Source organism: Oncorhynchus clarkii, chromosome 6 (assembly GCF_045791955.1).
Source record: "Oncorhynchus clarkii lewisi isolate Uvic-CL-2024 chromosome 6, UVic_Ocla_1.0, whole genome shotgun sequence".
NCBI lineage: Eukaryota > Metazoa > Chordata > Actinopteri > Salmoniformes > Salmonidae > Oncorhynchus > Oncorhynchus clarkii.
This window is the reverse complement of record NC_092152.1, coordinates 51,548,894-51,568,112: the sequence shown is the minus strand read 5'-3', so window position 1 is coordinate 51,568,112 and position 19,219 is coordinate 51,548,894. Positions and strand designations below refer to the sequence as shown.

At 41.2% G+C, this 19,219-nt stretch overlaps 1 protein-coding gene across 7 annotated transcripts in view; it reads left to right on the top strand.

Moving 5' to 3' along the window:
- The window catches only part of LOC139411279 (low density lipoprotein receptor-related protein 4), a 221,804-nt gene that overhangs the window by 91,375 nt on the left and 111,210 nt on the right, over nt 1-19,219 (top strand). The gene's annotated exons all lie outside the window — the stretch shown is intronic.

Sequence of the window (19,219 nt, the reverse complement as noted above, 5' to 3'; positions counted from 1 at the left end):
TCCATCAGTTAGCATGGAGGACAAATTTCCATTATTGCCATTTTAAAGTACTTCTCATATTGACTCTGAGACATGTTTTGGTTGGTTGTTTGTGCGTGTGTCCAATATATGTGTCTTATAGTTTGATACCTAGCTCTCTGGTCATTGACCTCTGTTGGAGGAGGTGAACTGGATTATAAATTGCAACTCCATACAGAGCGTAAATAAACCACCCCAGGACTTCCCCAAGTCCAACTCCCATGTCATGACTGTTGAGTAGCTCTATTCAACTTCACACTCTGTAAAAGTTAGCGTCTGATGTAGCAGGTCAGTTACACCTATCCAATCCTTTGCAGTTACACCTTTGAGATTTACACTGGGGTTAAGGGGTCTAGGGGTTAAGGGTTTTCTCTAGCAGGGTGATAGTCTCTAGTTCAGGGGTGTCCAACTCATTCCATGGCTGGCCGAGTGTCTGCTGGTTGTTGTTATTTCCTTTCAATTTGTGTCCAATTAAGACCTAAGACAACCAGGTGAGGGGAGTTCTTAAGTAATCAGTGACCTTAATGAACAAATCAAGTACAAGGGAAGAGTGAAAAGCTGCAGACACTCAGCCGTCCATGGAATGTGTTCTGGGAAATCCTTGCTCATACGGCAGGCCTTATTTTGTTTTTCAAATCTGTTTTGGACTACTGACGGTCCAAACAGCAAGTTAGAAGTGACAATCGTATTTGTGTTCAGACAGCAGTCATTTGCTGACATAGCTATGCTAGTTGTCATAGTAATGATTGGTGTGCGCTCAGTGGTTTAGGCTGATTGGTGGTGGTGCTTGTGTTTCCGATCACTCAGAAGTTTCTGTTTGTAGCAAGCTAAGGTGGCAACAATGCCTGCCATGGATGTTTTCCAGTTGCTTTAAATGTTAAAAATCATAGGGTAAGAACATGTTTAAAGCCTCAAAGTAACTTTCAAATCAAATCATTTTTGGCTAGCCACAGCAGTCAACTAGCTAGCTAGGTAGCCATTAAGCTTTCTAGCACATTCAGTAAATTATTTGTAAACAATTAACCAGCTAGTTTGCTACCACATGTTATTTTTAAACTGTCAACAGAGTAGCTAGCAAGCAACAAGGTATGAAGGTGGTTTTGAAATGTGACATGAAATATCAGATTCCATGTGCTTTTTGGATGTTCAGACTGCAGGAAAAAGAACACATCGGATATGGAAATAAATAGGATTTGAGTCACTTCAAACTGCCAATGTGAACACTGCTTTAGATGGCCAAGTTGAACAATCACATGATATGTATTTAGACTGCTATCAAGGTTTAGGATTAAGATGTGTGGTATATTTTGCTAGTCAAAATCAGATTTTTGGCTTGAGAGCTCTGTATTTATGGTCTCCCGAGTGTCGCAGCAATCTAAAGCACTGCATGGCAGTGCAGGATGCGTCACACATACCCTGGTTCAATTCCGGGCTGTATCACAACCGGCCGTGATTGGGAGTCCCATAGGGCGGCGCACAATTGGCCCAGCGTCGTTAGGTTTGGGCCGGGGTAGGCCGTCATTGTAAATAAGAATTTGTTCTTAACTGACTTGCCTTGTTAAATAAATGTGTGTCCTCTACTTCCCCCAGTCAGTGACATACTCTTTAAATACAGCTGATCTTACCACCCTATACCACAGCTCCACATTGGCACAGAGCACTGGGTCATTCAGCCAATCATTGATCTCATTGGTTCCATATGTACTCATTTGTACCAACCTAGTCCAGGTGGAGTCAATAAGCACCTGGCCTGGCTGTGACCGGGTCACTGAAATGAGCTCCATTGGGTCAGAAATGGAGAACCATAATATTTGGTGGTCCACTCTGACTGTGTATATATTCTTTGTGCTCACTAACGGATGCTTGAGTGACTTTTGGCCTCTGCTAAGCTTTCAGAGAGAAGCACAGGCACCAGAGCTGTTGGTGGTGATGTGTGTGCGCATGCGTGCATGTTTGCATGTATGTGCGTGTGTGATAATGCATACAGGTACGTGTGTGTGTACGTTTCTTCTCATCTGTCCACCTCTTTCCCAGTAAGGAAGGGAGGAGGGAAGTAATTGGTGATCCCTTGCCCCAGGCACTAAGCATTATTGATCCCGGCCAGTTGAATCAGTGTGGAGTCTGATCAATCCCTATACTCCCTCCGCTGGTACTGAGATCATTTAAGCAGACACATGTAAGCAGGCAGTAGATATTAGCCTTTTCAATTAGCCCTCTTCAATCCATTTAGCCCTGTCTGATCGATCCCGGGAAGATCGCTCATTGTGATCCCTTTGAGGCTGGCTTGAGGTAAAGCTGCCCATAACCACAGTTCCAGGATCAGTTTACTCCTATCCAACACTGTACCTATGTGCCCCGTTTTTGACAATGCATATCTGTTGCACTCCAAACTCACCTTAATAAAGTAGGTTTGTCTATCACAAACATATAGGCTAAGATATGTCCCTGTCCCTGATATTAATTAAATAGTTGTGTATATATGCAATATGGAAATAATGCATTAAAAAATAAATCCAAAATGTTATTGACAAAACTCAGAGGGCAAGGTGGAGCAAGCTACAACCACATTGCTTACACTTTTCCCATTATTTCAGATCCATTTGAATTGCCCAAGGAAGTAAGGGCTATGGGTTGTTTCTGGACATGCCAATAATGATGTTCTTCCTTTCAGAGAGAAGGCAGTTAAATAGAATGCAGATCAAATGGCATGGGGTTGTGGGTAATGGAGGAAAGTGTAGGTCATATGATCCGGGCCTCCATTACACAAATTTTATTAACTCTGAGTGCTTGTGGAGACCGGCTTATAAAAAACAACGTTGCGACTTTATGGTTTTTAATAAATATTCTCAAAACAGGGCAAATAATTGAATTCATGGAGTCAGTTTCTCTCAGGGTAGGGCCACAAATGAATTTCTGTACATGTTGCAGTAGTATAGGGGATACTGTTTGGCTGGGTGAATTATCTGAATGAACACACACACATGGAATTCCATGACTCAGCTGTAGGGTGTAGACTGTGGCTGAGTGCATCCTGACCACACGCACACACACAAACACACAAATTGCAGTGGTTTACTTAAGTGTGTGCTGATAGCCCCATGAGGAGCCAGTCACAATTTATATCAATTGAGCAATTTACAGAGAAAGCAGAATACTCTGTGCTGGAAATGGCATGCAAAGTACATTTTTCTGTGCAGGAGTGGGTGTGTGTATGTGGTCAGTTTGTGTCAGAGTATTCCATGTAAACCTCCTGATCTAATTAAGGTCTGGAATTTAGAACACCAGTGTGTGTGTGTGTGTGTGTGTGTGTGTGTCTCTGTCTGTCTGTCTGGACAGGGTGGCCCGTATAGTGTTTCTTTCGAGCACAGGGACCAAGGGACAGAGTTGGGCTGTTTCTGGGCAAATGTTTTGATGCCAGAAGAATAGGTTTTAAAGTAACTTTTTTCAACTGGTGGTGCTGGTGCTACTAACTCTTGTGGCACCAGCACATGATTTAGTCGCACCAATTTGTTTTATATATTTAAAAAAAATAATTGATAATGACATGGCCTGTGTCTCATAATGTGCCTGCATTCCATACAGAACCAGGCCAATAATGACTAGCCATCATTTAAATTAGGATGCCCTCGTGTTCTAACATTGATTTGGATAGATTTACTGTAAACAGCAAAGCAAGAGAATGTTAAAATAAAGTGCAAAATGTATTTCTCGCAGGTTTCAAAGTGCCATGAGTTATTTTCTGCAATATCCTCTATAAGGCAGAATTTGAAAACACAAAACTTGATATCAAAACAATACCACGGCAAAAAAAATACAAACAGGGGGTACTGTGATTTCCCTCAACTTGTCAGGTTCTCAAAACCACACTTCTTTTTATTAATAGAACACCCCCCCCCCCCCCCCTCTAAATCCAATACAATGCTTAAACCACATCAGGGGACCATTTTTGAGGTCTGGAAAATCTGAGAAATGTCGATTTTTTTTGTCTAGTAACACTCTAATCCAGGTGTGCACCAAACAGACTGTTGTGTTAAGCTAGTGGTGTTTCAGTAGCACACTTCTGATGGTGTTTTCAAAACAAGTGGCCACTGGATTGATGCAAGTAATCATGATTCTTATACCACTTCCTTATGCCATCTATCTGTTGCATCAGCCTCATTTGCTTTGTTTTTGTAGGCTACAGTGGTTGTATGAATTTGGCATATACGCCGCACAACTGTGCCAGAGTCTGTTTGGAATATTTATTTCTTGCACAGAACAACAAGCTGACCAATAGAATAGGTGAACCTTTCTACTATGGGGGATAGTAGATTGACATAAGCTAGGGATTTTGCAGTTCGTTACTCATCTTGTTGGCTGAGGAAAAGTAAATGTGGACAGTTCTTCTAACATCTTCAAAGTGCACCTCGGAATTCGATAAGGGACGCATGTCGTTGCATCCCGATGTGTCTGTCTTCACTTGTACTTCGGCGCTGCGAGGCCTGTGAGAAGGACCCGATCACGTGACGGGCATTAGTTAAGAAGAATTGAGATATCTGAGAGAGCCATGTGAGTGAGAGATGCTTCGGAGCACGACGATTGGCAGAAGGGAATTATAATTATCATATTCAGCCCAAGGGCACAAATGTCACTTTAGCTGCAAGGCATGGGTTTTTTGGGGAGGCCTTACGGCCACACAAGATGCCGCCGGGAAATTGGAGGACTGTAGTTATCTTTTAATTACCTTTCCATCTACTGGGTATCTGTAGGAGAGACTAAAGCCATCAGCATGCTTCAGTTCGGCTGGCATCTAGCCAAAACGAACGAGTGTGCTTGCGTGCTCCCTTAAAAGACAATCACTTGAAAAATTAGAAAAAAGTGGCAGTAGTACTGTTTGTCTGTTTTGATACGCCGAAGCCAGTATACACGTCCTCAAAATAGTCCGAATTAATCTCCGATGACTCCAGAAATCTGTCAGAAAGAAATGTTGGAGTTTTTGCAGAGAAGATCTTACAGTAGTCATTCAATTTTAAATCTAACTACGATGTTTGGTGCAGTATTTATCAAGGGAATAAATGTGCGTGAAAACGAGTAGTCTCTCGTTGAATGACAACAGACTTAATTGAAGAATACCTACCGAGGAAGGGGTGTAAACTTCAGTTCCGAACTTCGGCTTGACTCGAGATTTTTTTTGTGTGTGCCTGAACAGCCCAAAAAAGCTCACAAAGTCCAAAACAAACAAAATGTTGTCATAATATATGCATGAACTCTTCCGAACTGTTTCCGCTGGGAAGGATGCGGACGCCTTAAGGATCCAGGTATAGAAGTTTTAGGATGTAGGACTCAAACCTGACCTTGATCAATGTGGATTGTATCATCTTAGAGGTGGGACATAGGGAGGGGTAGTGTCGTGAAAATTCATACTGAGAGAGACTTTGTCATTTCTTCAAACAATCAGCTTTTTAAAATATTTATTCATTATTGCAATAATGAGGCTGGTCGACCACACACCCTTGAGTGTTCGACCGAGTAACCTAACCTTTACACAAATGCAGACTACTATATATAGCTGACACTAAAAATGCTTCGTCATGGTTGGTTCCACCCCTCCCATGCAGACCAAGAGGCATCATAAGGCACTCTGGGTTCATCCGGTCATTATCTGCACGGGGTTAAGTCTTAACCCCACCCTGGCTTAGTTTCCCAGTTGCAAGGAAGATTTTGAGACAATTAGGGATTGTTCTACTCCTAAGCTATCTCTAGTAAAACACATTATTGTCTATGTAATGCAGTCTAACTCATTTTTGTCAGCCAGCTCAAGCCATCTCAAGTGAACATACACCCAGACTAGCTGCAGGGAACTAGAGTAGAGACCATAAAAACACAGACACTAGTAGGACAGAAATGTCTTACTATTAGTTAAATATTAATTGATAACCATTAATATAGAATAGAGGTCGACCGATTATGATTTTTCAACGCCGATACCGATTATTGGAGGACCAAAAAAAAGCTTACACTGATTAATCTGCCATTTTCTTTTTTGTAATAATGACAATTACAACAATACTGAATGAACATTTATTTTAACTTAATATAATGCATCAATAAAATCAATTTAGACTCAAATAAATAATGAAACAAGTTCAATTTGGTTTAAATAATGCAGAAACAAAGTGTTGGAGAAGAAAGTAAAAGTGCAATATGTGCCATGTAAGAAAGCTACTTTTCAGTTCCTTGCTCAGAACATGAGAACATATGAAAGCTGGTGGTTCCTTTTAGCATGAGTCTTCAATATTCCCACTTAAGAAGTTTTAGGTTGTAGTTATTATAGGAATTCTAGGACTATTTCTCTCTATACCATTTGTATTTCATATACCTTTGACTATTGGATGTTCTTATAGGCACTTTAGTATTGCCAGTGTAACAGTATAGCTTCTGTCCCTCTCCTCGCCCCTACCTGGGCTCGGACCAGGAACAACAGCCACCCTCGAAGCAGCGTTACCCCATACAGAGCAAGGGGAACAACCGCTCCAAGTCTCAGAGCGAGTGACGTTTGAAATGCTATTAGCCCGCACCCCGCTAACTAGCTAGCCATTTCACATCGGTTACACCAGCCTAATCTCGGGAGTTGATAGGCTTGAAGTCATAAACAGCTCAATGCTTGAAGAGCTGCTGGCAAAACGCACGAAAGTGCTGTTTGAATGAATTCTTACAAGCCTGCTGCTGCTCAGTCAGACTGCTCTATCAAATCATAGACTCAATTATAACATAATAACACACGAAATACGAGCCTTAGGTCATTAATATGGTCGAATCCGGAAACTATCATCTCGAAAACAAGACGTTTATTCTTTCAGTGAAATACGGAACCGTTCCGTATTTTATCTAACGGGTGGCATCCATAAGTCTAAATATTCCTGTTACATTGCACAACCTTCAATGATATGTCATAATTATGTAAAATTCTGGCAAATTAGGTGGCGCAAACTGTTGCATATACCCTGACCCTGTGTGCAGTGAACGCAAGAGAAGTGACACAATTTCACCTGGTTAATATTGCCTGCTAACCTGGATTTATTTTAGCTAAAAATGCATGTTTAAAAATATGTACTTCTGTGTATTGATTTTAAGAAAGGCATTGATGTTTATGGTTAGGTACACATTGGAGCAACGACGGTCCTTTTTCGCGAATACGCACCTCATCGATTATATGCAACGCAGGACACACTAGATAAACTAGTAATATCATCAACCATGTGTAGTTAACTAGTGATTATGATTGATTGATTGTTTTTTTTAAGATACGTTTAATGCTAGCTAGCAACTTACCGTGGCTTACTGCATTCGCGTAACAAGCAGGTTCCCCGTGAGGCAGGTGGTTAGAGTGTTGGACTAGTTAACTGTAAGGTTGCAAGATTGAATCCCCGAGCCGACAAGGTAAAAATCTGTCGTTCTGCCCCTGAACAAGGCAGTTAACTCACCGTTCCTAGGCCGTCATTGAAAATAAGAATGTGTTCTTAACTGACTTGCCTAGTTAAATAAAGATTAAATATTGGTGTAAAAAAAAGTGAACTCACCGTTAAATCGGCCAAATCGGTGTCCAAAAATACCGATTTCCGATTGTTATGAAACCTTGAAATCGGCCCTAATTAACTTCTTATGGCTGGGGGGCATTATTGAGTAGCTTGGATGAATAAGGTGCCCAAAGTAAACGACCTGCTCCTCAGTCTCAGTTGCTAATATATGCATATTATTATTAGTATTGGATATAAAACACTCTGAAGTTTCTAAAACTGTTTGAATGATGTCTGTGAGTATAACATAACTCATATGGCAGGCAAAAACCTGAGGTGAAATCAAAACAGGAAGTGAGAAATCTGAGGCTGGGATGTACTCAACACAGTTCCCATTGAAATCCCCTTGAGATATTCATGATGTTGCACTTCCTAGGGCTTCCACTAGATGTCACTAGATGTCAATGGTCTATAGCAATTTGAATGAGGCTTCTACTGTGTTGTGGGACTGAATGACAGCAGAATGAATCAGGTGTCTGGCAGTCATTCATTTTCTGGTCACGTGCATTGCACATGATAGCTACCTGCGTTCCATGGCTCCTGAAGACACAAAGGAATACTCCGGTTGGAACTTTATTGAAGATTAATGTTAAAAACATCCTAAAGATTGATTCTGTACTTAGTTTGAAATGTTTCTTCGACCTGTAATATAACTTTTTGAAGTTTTTGTCTGACGTAACACTGACCAGAACGAGCGTTTGGATACCAAACGCGCTAACAAGAGTAGCTAATTGGACATAAATAACGGACATTATCGAACAAATCAAGCATTTATTGTGGACCTGGGATTCCTTGGACTGCATTCTAATGAAGATCATCAAAGGTAAGGGAATATTTAGCATGTCATTTATGGTTTATGTTGACTACAACATGGTGGCTATTTTGACTTGATTGTTCTGAGCGCCGTCTCAGATTATTGCATGGTTTGCTTTTTCCGTAAAGTTTTTTTGAAATCTGACACAGCGGTTGCATTAAGGACAGGTATATCTATAATTCCATGTGTCTAACTTGTATTATCATCTACATTTATGATGAGTATTTCTGTTGAATTGATGTGGCTATGCAAAATCACTGGATGTTTTTGGAACTAGTGAATGTAAAGCGCCAATGAAAACTCATATTTTTTTTATATAAATATGAACTTTATCAAACAAAACATACATGTATTGTGTAACATGAAGTCCTATGAGTGTAATCTGATGAAGATCATCAAAGGTTAGTGATTAATTTTATCTCTATTTGTGCTTTTGGTGACTCTTCTCTTTGGCTGGGAAAATGGCTGTGTATTTCTGTGGCTTGGTGGTGACCTAACATTATTGTCTGTGGTCCTTTCTCCGTAAATCCAATTTGAAATCAGACACTGTGGTGGGATTAACAACAAGAATACCTTTAAAACGGTATAAGATACATACATGTACAGTGCCATACAGCAACCATGTTGGCCACAGGGAAGGTGGATCACCTGACGGGAGAGAGAAACATCAAACCAGACTGTGTGCTTGACTATAACCTCAAAATGGGGACAGTGGATAAATCAAATCAAATCAAATCAAATTTTATTTGTCACATACACATGGTTAGCAGATGTTAATGCGAGTGTAGCGAAATGCTTGTGCTTCTAGTTCCGACAATGCAGTGATAACCAACAAATAATCTAACTAACAATTCCAAAACTACTGTCTTATACACAGTGTAAGGGGATAAAGAATATGTACATAAGGATATATGAATGAGTGATGGTACAGAGCAGCATAGGCAAGATACAGTAGATGATATCGAGTACAGTATATACATATGAGATGAGTATGTAAACAAAGTGGCATAGTTAAAATGGCTAGTGATACATGTATTACATAAGGATGCAGTCGATGATATAGAGTACAGTATAAACGTATGCATGTGAGATGAATAATGTAGGGTAAGTAACATTATATAAGGTAGCATTGTTTAAAGTGGCAAGTGATATATTTACATCATTTCCTATCAATTCCCATTATTAAAGTGGCTGGAGTTGAGTCAGTGTCATTGTCAGTGTGTTGGCAGCAGCCACTCAATGTTAGTGGTGGCTGTTTAACAGTCTGATGGCCTTGAGATAGAAGCTGTTTTTCAGTCTCTCGGTCCCAGCTTTGATGCACCTGTACTGACCTCGCCTTCTGGATGATAGCGGGGTGAACAGGCAGTGGCTCGGGTGGTTGATGTCCTTGATGATCTTTATGGCCTTCCTGTAACATCGGGTGGTGTAGGTGTCCTGGAGGGCAGGTAGTTTGCCCCCGGTGATGCGTTGTGCAGACCTCACTACCCTCTGGAGAGCCTTACGGTTGAGGGCGGAGCAGTTGCCCTACCAGGCGGTGATACAGCCCGACAGGATGCTCTCGATTGTGCATCTGTAGAAGTTTGTGAGTGCTTTTGGTGACAAGCCGAATTTCTTCAGCCTCCTGAGGTTGAAGAGGCGCTGCTGCGCCTTCTTCACGATGCTGTCTGTGTGAGTCGACCAATTCAGTTTGTCTGTGATGTGTATGCCGAGGAACTTAAAACTTGCTACCCTCTCCACTACTGTTCCATCGATGTGGATAGGGGGATGTTCCCTCTGCTGTTTCCTGAAGTCCACAATCATCTCCTTAGTTTTGTTGACGTTGAGTGTGAGGTTATTTTCCTGACACCACACTCCGAGGGCCCTCACCTCCTCCCTGTAGGCCGTCTCGTCGTTGTTGGTAATCAAGCCTACCACTGTTGTGTCGTCCGCAAACTTGTTGATTGAGTTGGAGGCGTGCGTGGCCACGCAGTCGTGGGTGAACAGGGAGTACAGGAGAGGGCTCAGAACGCACCCTTGTTGGCCCCAGTGTTGAGGATCACTGGGGAGGAGATGTTGTTGCCTACCCTTTTCTTCAGCAGGGACAGGGAAGATGGTTAAAATTGATGGGAAGATGGATGGAGCCAAATACAGGACCATTCTGGAAGAAAACCTGATGGAGTCTGCAAAAGACCTGAGACTGGGACGGAGATTTGTCTTCCAACAAGACAATGATCCAAAACATAAAGCAAAATCTACAATGGAATGGTTCAAAAATAAACATATCCAGGTGTTAGAATGGCCAAGTCAAAGTCCAGACCTGAATCCAATCGAGAATCTGTGGAAAGAACTGAAAACTGCTGTTCACAAATGCTCTCCATCCAACCTCACTGAGCTCGAGCTGTTTCTCGAATGTCAGTCTCTCGATGTGCAAAACTGATAGAGACATACCCCAAGCGACTTACAGCTGTAATCGCAGCAAAAGGTGGCGCTACAAAGTATTAACTTAAGGGGGCTGAATAATTTTGCACGCCCAATTTTTCAGTTTTTGATTTGTTAAAAAAGTTTGAAATATCCAATAAATGTCGTTCCACTTCATGATTGTGTCCCACTTGTTGTTGATTCTCCACAAAAAATACAGTTTTATATCTTTATGTTTGAAGCCTGAAATGTGGCAAAAGGTCGCAAAGTTCAAGGGGGCCGAATACTTTCGCAAGGCACTGTATGTTTGAGAAATGTTAATTATGAGATTTCTGTTGTTTTGAATTTGGCGTCGTGCACTTTCACTGGCTGTTGTCATATCATCCCGTTAACGGGATTGCAGCCCATTGCGATTAACGGTCTATTTCTAATATAGAATAAATCAGGTAAATACAGAATATTTCTATCACAGTAGGAAGGTTAAAATGACGTAAGAAAATGCACTTAGCAGCCGTCAAGTCTTCCTCTGAACCCCACATGTGGATGCCAAATCATTTTTATGGAGCGGACCTCTGTGGTCCTCATGGGGTGTCCATCAATGTGCATGTTGAAAAACAGTGTGTTTTCGTGTGTGTGTGTGTGTCTGGTTATGTGTGTTTTTGCTGTATGTGTGTGCTCATTAAATTGTAGGGCACAGCTTCTCATAGAATGCCTTTGGGCTAAAGCTCTGTTGGGGGTGTTTGCTGGAACCGGACAAAAAAATTCCTCCACGCTTCACTCCTCCACATCAAAGTTTGTGTGCGTGAAGGTGTGTGTATGTTTGCGCCACTCCTATGTCTGATGTGTCAGTACAGCTGTGAAGCGGGCTTAGATGGGCGGGAGAGGGCAGCTACACACACACTAAAGAAAGCATGGCAAGGTTAAACCATATGAATCTTCTATTGCACATACTGTAGGTGTAATGGACATTATAAGAAGAATAGAGAGGGAAGGAGGAAGAGGAGAGAGATCGATGACTGGATATAGAGAGATGACAGGGTGAGCAGGAGAGATGGCGGGACAGAGAGATAGCAGGGTGAGTAAGAGATGGAGAGATGGAGGGACAGAGGGAGATGAAAGGGTGAACAGGAGAGATCTAGAGATGACAGGGATATAAAGAGGAGGGAGAAATTGATGAAAGTTAGTTTTGTCTATCAGTAAGTGTAGTCTATTCTATTAGCCATTCCTTCCACCACTTTCTCCTAAATATCTATATTTTCTACATTTCCTTCCTTTTTGAGGCTGTCTCTTTTATTAGTTTTCCATCTCTTTCTTTCATCTCTTCCTTATCCATTTCTATTGGACTTTTTCCCCACCTGCTCTGCTCTTCTCCCTCTTTTCACTGCTCAACCTCACATCTCTTACCTTCCTTCTATTCTTTATCCCTTTTTCCCCTCTCTCTCTCTCTCATCATCCCTCGGTTTTCTCTGCACTGGCCAGCTTAGATTCAGGCCAGCGGGACATGAGCTGGTACACACAGACATTTCTGGTAGCCTCCTGCTGAGTTGAAAGGCTCAGGTTCTGGGGTGGGGTGGGGGGGGGGGTTGTTGTTTGTCTACTGATGTAGCTGGTGGGCATGGGCTGTAAAGGAAATGTGGGAGTGATTGAAAATGTAGCTTGAGATATACCCACCACCACCTCCTCTCCACCTCAGAGTTTTGTGCTTGTGGGGAAATTTTTACCTGAGGGGGCGTCCCCCCAAATTAAACTTTATCCCCCTCCCCAATAATCCTCTGTTCTCACCGGTCCTAGCCAATCAGAGACGAGTTGAACAGCATGAGACAAGAACAGGCCTTAGAGGAAGAGATTAGAACACCACTCGCTCTCTCCTTCCATCTCTCTATCTAGAGGGAGCTTTTCATCCAGTCCACATTATATCTGCCTGCTCGCCAGGGTGACCTGCAGTGACAGAATTAACTTTATTCTCTTTCTTTCGCTCTGAGGCCCTGTTTCTCTCTCATTTCTATCCCTCTGTAGTTTGGTTTCATCCTTTCATTTCTTCATTCTCTCTCCTTTCAATCTCTCTCCCACCTCTGCTTTTCGTTCCCTCCCTCCATCTCTCTGTTTGCGTCCAGACAAAACAGCATAATCCTCCAACTTTCTCACTCTAGTTGGGGCCCACCCTCTTAAGGCACTGAGATCCAATCTCCTCTGCCCTCCTTCCTAAATATTTACTCCCTGACTCAAGGATCGGGTAGAAGGGATACAATAAGTGAGTTATTGAGGAGAGACAATTGCTTTTGGCTCATTTGCTTTTGGCTTTTCTTTAACAGCAGGCTTTTTTGGGGGAGCTAGAAACAGTGGGGCCGAATGAAGCTGGACTTTAAAGAAGTCTTAGTTTATAGGGGTAGTTTTGTGGTCTTTATCAGGCTCATCCACACATACACAACATGGCCAAAAGTAGGTGGACACCTGCACATCTCATTCTAGCCTAGTGGTTAGAGCGTTCATATCCCCGAGTTGATAAGGTACAAATCTGTCGTTCTGCCCCTGAACAGGCAGTTAACCCACTGTTCCTAGGCCATCATTGAAAATAAGAATTTGTTCTTAACTGACTTGCCTAGTTAAATAAAGGTAAATCAATTCCAAAATCTTGGGCATTAATATGGAGTTTGTCCCCCCTTTGCTGCTAGAACAGCCTTCCTAGATGCTCTGGGAAGGCTTTCCACTAGATGTTAGAACATTGCTGTGGGGACTTCCATTCAGCCACAAGCATTAGTGAGGTCGGGCACTGATGTTGAGCGATTAGGCCTGGCTCGCAGTCGGCATTCCAATTCATTCCAAATGTGTTTGATGCTGTTGACGTCAGGACTCTGCACAGGCCAGTCTAGTTCTTCCACACCAATCTCGACAAACCATTTCTGTATGGACCTCGCTTTGTGCACTGGGGGATTGTCATGCTGAAACAGGAAAGGACCTTCTTCAAACTTTTGCAACAAATTTGGAAGCACAGAATCATCTAGCATGTCATTGCCTGTTCTAGCCCTAAGAAAAACCATGGAAAAACAGCCCCAGACCATTATTCTTCATCCACCAAACTTTACAGTACCGACTTGTTGAAAAGGTGGCTATCCTATGACGGTGCCACATTGAAAGTCACTGATCTCTTCAGTAAGGCCTTTTTACTGCCAATGTTTGTCTATGGAGATTGCATGGTTGTATGCTAAATTGTCAGCAACAGGTATGGCTGAAATAGCCCGATTCCACTAATTTGAAGGGGTGTCCACATACTTTTGTATATATAGTGTAGGTTTAGTTAGTTGTGTTGTATTTGGATCACGAACTCGCACACATACAGAGATCTGAACAGGGCCTCCCTCATTTAGTACGGCACTTGTTTTTCTAGAGAACAATTTAGCCATTCCCTAATCGCAGAAACCCAGAACTAAAATATTGCGGAATATTCCTCAGATGCTCGATTTAAGTTCTGGGGGCAAAATGAGAAAATATACTAGAACGGGGAGCAGAAGCATGGCGGTACCTCCACCCCACTCTCCTTGCAAGTTTATGAGCCAAATGTCCCCCCCTCCCTTTCTGAAATTTGAAAGATGCTAAATCTGATTTGCAGCAACAATTTGTGCTTTTCAGGAGGGAATATTTACTGAATAATTATGTGATGGTTGCAGTCCTCAAAGATGAAATGGCATTGAATCAAATGAATAAGATCCATTGATTTAGGTTGAGATGCCGCTAGTCCAGTTATACAGTACAAAAGACTGCCAGTTCATTGAAAAGTTTGGTGTCTATGGTATATTCTCTGTAAGCTATGAGTCCCCACTATAAAGAGAAAGTCTGCTACAAACCACACTCAATCTCACTGACTAGTTCCTTTCCTCAACTGTGCCACTTATAGTGCGGGAAAATTTGTATTTTCTGAACTTTTTAAATGCTATTTACAACAAATTGATAGCTTATTTTTCTACCAAACTATTGGGATAATTCCACAACTATTTGAAAACATGGAACCTTTTACAATGTTTCCATTGTGTATGGTCATCTGTGACATTTTTTTTTTAATTGGACCAATAAACAAGTAGTTTGGTTTATATGTTATTGTCTTGCTTCTATTTGACTTTGTTGGCAATTTTCCTGACATTTTTGCTGTCTTCTCACATTCCGCTGAAAAGGCAGCGTGGGATATTCAAAAAATATTTTTTTGAAATATTTAACTTTCACACATTGACAAGGCCAATACAGCAAATGAAAGGTAAACATCTTGTTAATCTACCCATCTTGTCCGATTTTTAAAATGTTTTACAGCGAAAACACAACATATATTTATGTTAGATCACCACCAAATCCCCAAAAACACACAGCCATTTTTTCCCAGCCAAAGAAAGAGTCACAAAAGCAGAAATAGAGATAAAATTAATCACTAACCTTTGATAATCTTCATCAGATGACACTCATAGGACATCATGTTACACAATACATTTATGTTCGATAATGTGCATATTTATACACATGCCGCCAAAATATACGGAGTAATTACAGAGAGCTACGTCAGATAACAGAAATACTCATCATAAACTTTGACGAAAGATACATGTTTTACATATAATTAAAGATACACTGGTTCTTAATGCAACCGCTGTGTCAGATTTTTAATAAACGTTACGAAAAAAGCATACCATGCAATAATCTGAGACAGCGCTCAGACGTAAATATATTTCTCCGCCATGTTGGAGTCAACAGAAATACGATATTACATCATAAATATTCCCTTACCTTTGATGATCTTTCATCACAATGCAGTGCAAGGAGTCCTAGTTCCGCAATAAATCTTTGTTTTGTTCCATAATGTCCATTACTAGTGTCCAATTAGCTGCTTTTGCTAGCACCTTTAGTTCACATGTCCAAAAGCTGGCGCTGGTCCAGGTGAACTCGGACGAAAACGTAAAAAAGTTATATTCGAGGTCGAATAAACTGGTCAAACTAAGTAGAGAATCAATCTTCAGGATGTTATTTTCATATATATCCAATAACATTCCAACCGGAGCATTCGTTTTTGTCTACAGAGTAATGTTATGCAGGCGATATTATGACTACATCTGCGTAACCAGGAAATGGCATTCTGCCAGACCACTGACTTATTCCCCTCCCATTTCAGTATGATCTGTAAAAGGGTAATGTTTTATACAGTGGTTTCAAAACATTTTATAGTCCTGTACCTCTTCAAATATTCAACCTCCAGCTGCATACCACCTCTAGCACCAGGGTCAGCGCACTCTTGAATGTTGTTTTTTGCTATCATTGTAAGCCTGCCACACACGCACACTATACGATATATTTATTAAACATAAGAATGAATGTGAGTTTGTCACAAACCGGCTCATGGGAAGTGACAAAAAGCTCTTATAGGACCAGGGCACAAATAATAATAATCAATAATTTTGCTGTTTATTTAGCCATCCTAGATCTAAAACCTTATTTGTTCATCAAAAATTGTGAATAACTCACCACAGGTTAATGAGAAGGGTGTGCTTGAAAGGATGCACATAACTCTGCATTGTGGGTTGTATTGAAGAGAGTCTTGTTCTTTTTCCACACACAGTCTGTGCCTGTATTTAGTTTTCATGCTAGTGATGGCCGGGAATCCACTCTCACATAGGTATGTGGTTGCAAAGGGCATCAGTGTCTTAACAGCGAGCTTTGCCAAGGCAGGATACTCTGAGCCCAATCCAGAAATCTGACAGTGACTTCTGATTAAATTATATTTTCACAGAGCTGCTTGTTGCAATTACAATGAGGCTCTCGTGTTCAGATATCGGGAAGTGGACTGGAGGCAGGGCATGAAGGGATAACGAATCCAGTTGTGTCATCCGTTTCAAATCAAATTGTATTTGTCACATATACATGGTTAGCAGATGTTAATGCGAGTGTAGCGAAATGCTTGTGCTTCTAGTTCCGACAATGCAGTAATAACCAACGAGTAATCTAACCTAACAATTCCACAACTACTACCTTATACACACAAGTCTAAAGGGATAAAGAATATGTACATAAAGATATATGAATGAGTGATGGTACAGGACGGCATAGGCAAGATGCAGTAGATGGTATCGGGTACAGTATATACATATGAAATGAGTAATGTAGGGTATGTAAACATAAAATTGGCATAGTTTAAAGTGGCTAGTGATACATAAAGATGGCAAGATGCAGTAGATGATATAGAGTACAGTATATGCATATACATATGAGATGAGTAATGTAGGGTATGTAAACATTATATTAAGTGGCATTGTTTAAAGTGGCTAGTGATACATTTTTTACATCAATTTCCATTATTAAAGTGAGCTGGAGTTGAGTCAGAATGTTGGCAGCAGTTTCTAGAAAGTACCTGCGTAATTGCGCACCCAACTCACTCAGGTGCTCCGCTATTTCACATTTGACATTGTCCGTAAGCTTCCGTTAATTTGCACACAAAAAATCATGCAATGATGGAAAGACCTGTGTGTTGTCCTTGTTAATGCAGACAGAGAAGAACTCCAACTTCTTAATCAACCTCAATTTTGTCCCGCACATTGAATATAGTTGCGGAGAGTGCCTGTAATCCTAGATTCAGATCATTCAGGCGAGAAAAAACATCACTCAGATAGGCCAGTCGTGTGAGAAACTCGTCATCATGCAAGCGGTCAGACAAGTGAAAATTATGGTTAGTAAAGAAAACTTTAAGCTCGTTTCTCAATTTTTTTAAAAATGTGTCAATACTTTGCCCCTTGATAACCAGCGCACTTCTGTGTGTTGTAAAAGTGTTACATGGTCGCTGCCCATATCATTGCATAGTGCAGAAAATACACAAGAGTTCAGGGGCCTTGCTTTAACAAAGTTAACCATTTCACTGGAGTGTCCAAAACGTCTTTCAATCTGGCAGGCATTCCATTGGCAGCAAGAGCCTCTCGGTGGATGCTGCAGTGTACCCAAGTGGCGTTGGGAGCAACTGCTTTCCCATGCATTACTACTTCACTATGTCTCCCTGTCATGGCTTTTGTTCCATCAGTACAGATACAAACACATCTTGACCAACAAAGTTAATTTCATGTCACATAGCTGTCCAGTACTTTAAACATATTGTCCTGTTGTCATGGTTTGCAGAAGAGGATGTCTTCCTTAATTGACCCCCCATAAACGTAACGGACATATACCAGGAGCTGTGCCAGGCCCGCCATGTCTGTTGACTCATCCAGCTGTAATGCATAGAATTCACTGGTTTGTATGCGAAGCAGTAGTTGTTTCAAAACATCTCCTGACATGTCACTGATTCGTTGTGAAACAGTGTTTGATGAAGCAATGTCTGTATATTTTTGGGGAAGAATTAAGTCCTCCACAATAGTATGGGGCTTGCCTGTCCTAGTCACTCAGTAGCTCACCATATAAGAAGTTTTTTAATGGTATCTGTTGCTTTTATACATGTCTTACTACTCGAAAGTCGTCTTAATTCTCGCTCCAAAAAATCACTTTGCTTATTTTTCAAATTGGCATGTTTTGTTTATATATGTCTGCACAAGAGTGAAGGTTTCATCGAGAGTACTTTTGCACATACAGTTGAAGTCAGAAGTTAACATACACTTAGGTTGGAGTCATTAAAACTCGTTTTTCAACCACTTCATAAATTTCTTGTTAACAAACTATAGTTTTGGCAAGTCGGTTAGGACATCTACTTTGTGCATGACACCGGGTACCACAGAGTACAATTCTCGGGCCGACTCTTTTCTCTGTATACATCAATGATGTCACTCTTGCTGCTGGTGATTCTCTGAGCCAGTTCTACGCAGACGACCCCTTTCTGTATACTTCTGGCTCTTTTTTTGGACACTTTTAACAAACCCCTAAGACTAGAGGTTGACCGATTTAATCGGAATGGCCGATTTGATTAGTGCCGATTTCAAGTTTTCATAACAGTCGGTAATCAGCATTTTTGGACGCGGATTACATTGCACTCCACGAGGAGACTGCGTGGCAGGCTTGACTACCTGTTATGCGAGTGCAGCAAAGAGCCAAGGTAAGTTGCTAGCTAGCATTAAACGTATCTTATAAAAAACAATCTTAACATAATCACTAGTTAACTACACATGGTTGATGACATTACTAGTTTATCTAGCTTGTCCTGCGTTGCATATAATCGATGCGGTGCCTGTTAATTTATCATCGAATCACAGCCTACTTCACCAAATGGGTGATGATTAAACAAGCGCATTCGCGAAAAAAGCACTGTCGTTGCACCAATGTGTACCTAACCATAAACATCAGTACCTTTCTTAAAATATATACACAAGTATATATTTTTAAGCCTGCATATTTAGTTAATGTTGCCTGCTGAGATGAATTTCTTTTAACTAGAGAAATTGTGTCACTTGCGCTGTTTATGACTTCAAGCCTATCAACTCGCTAT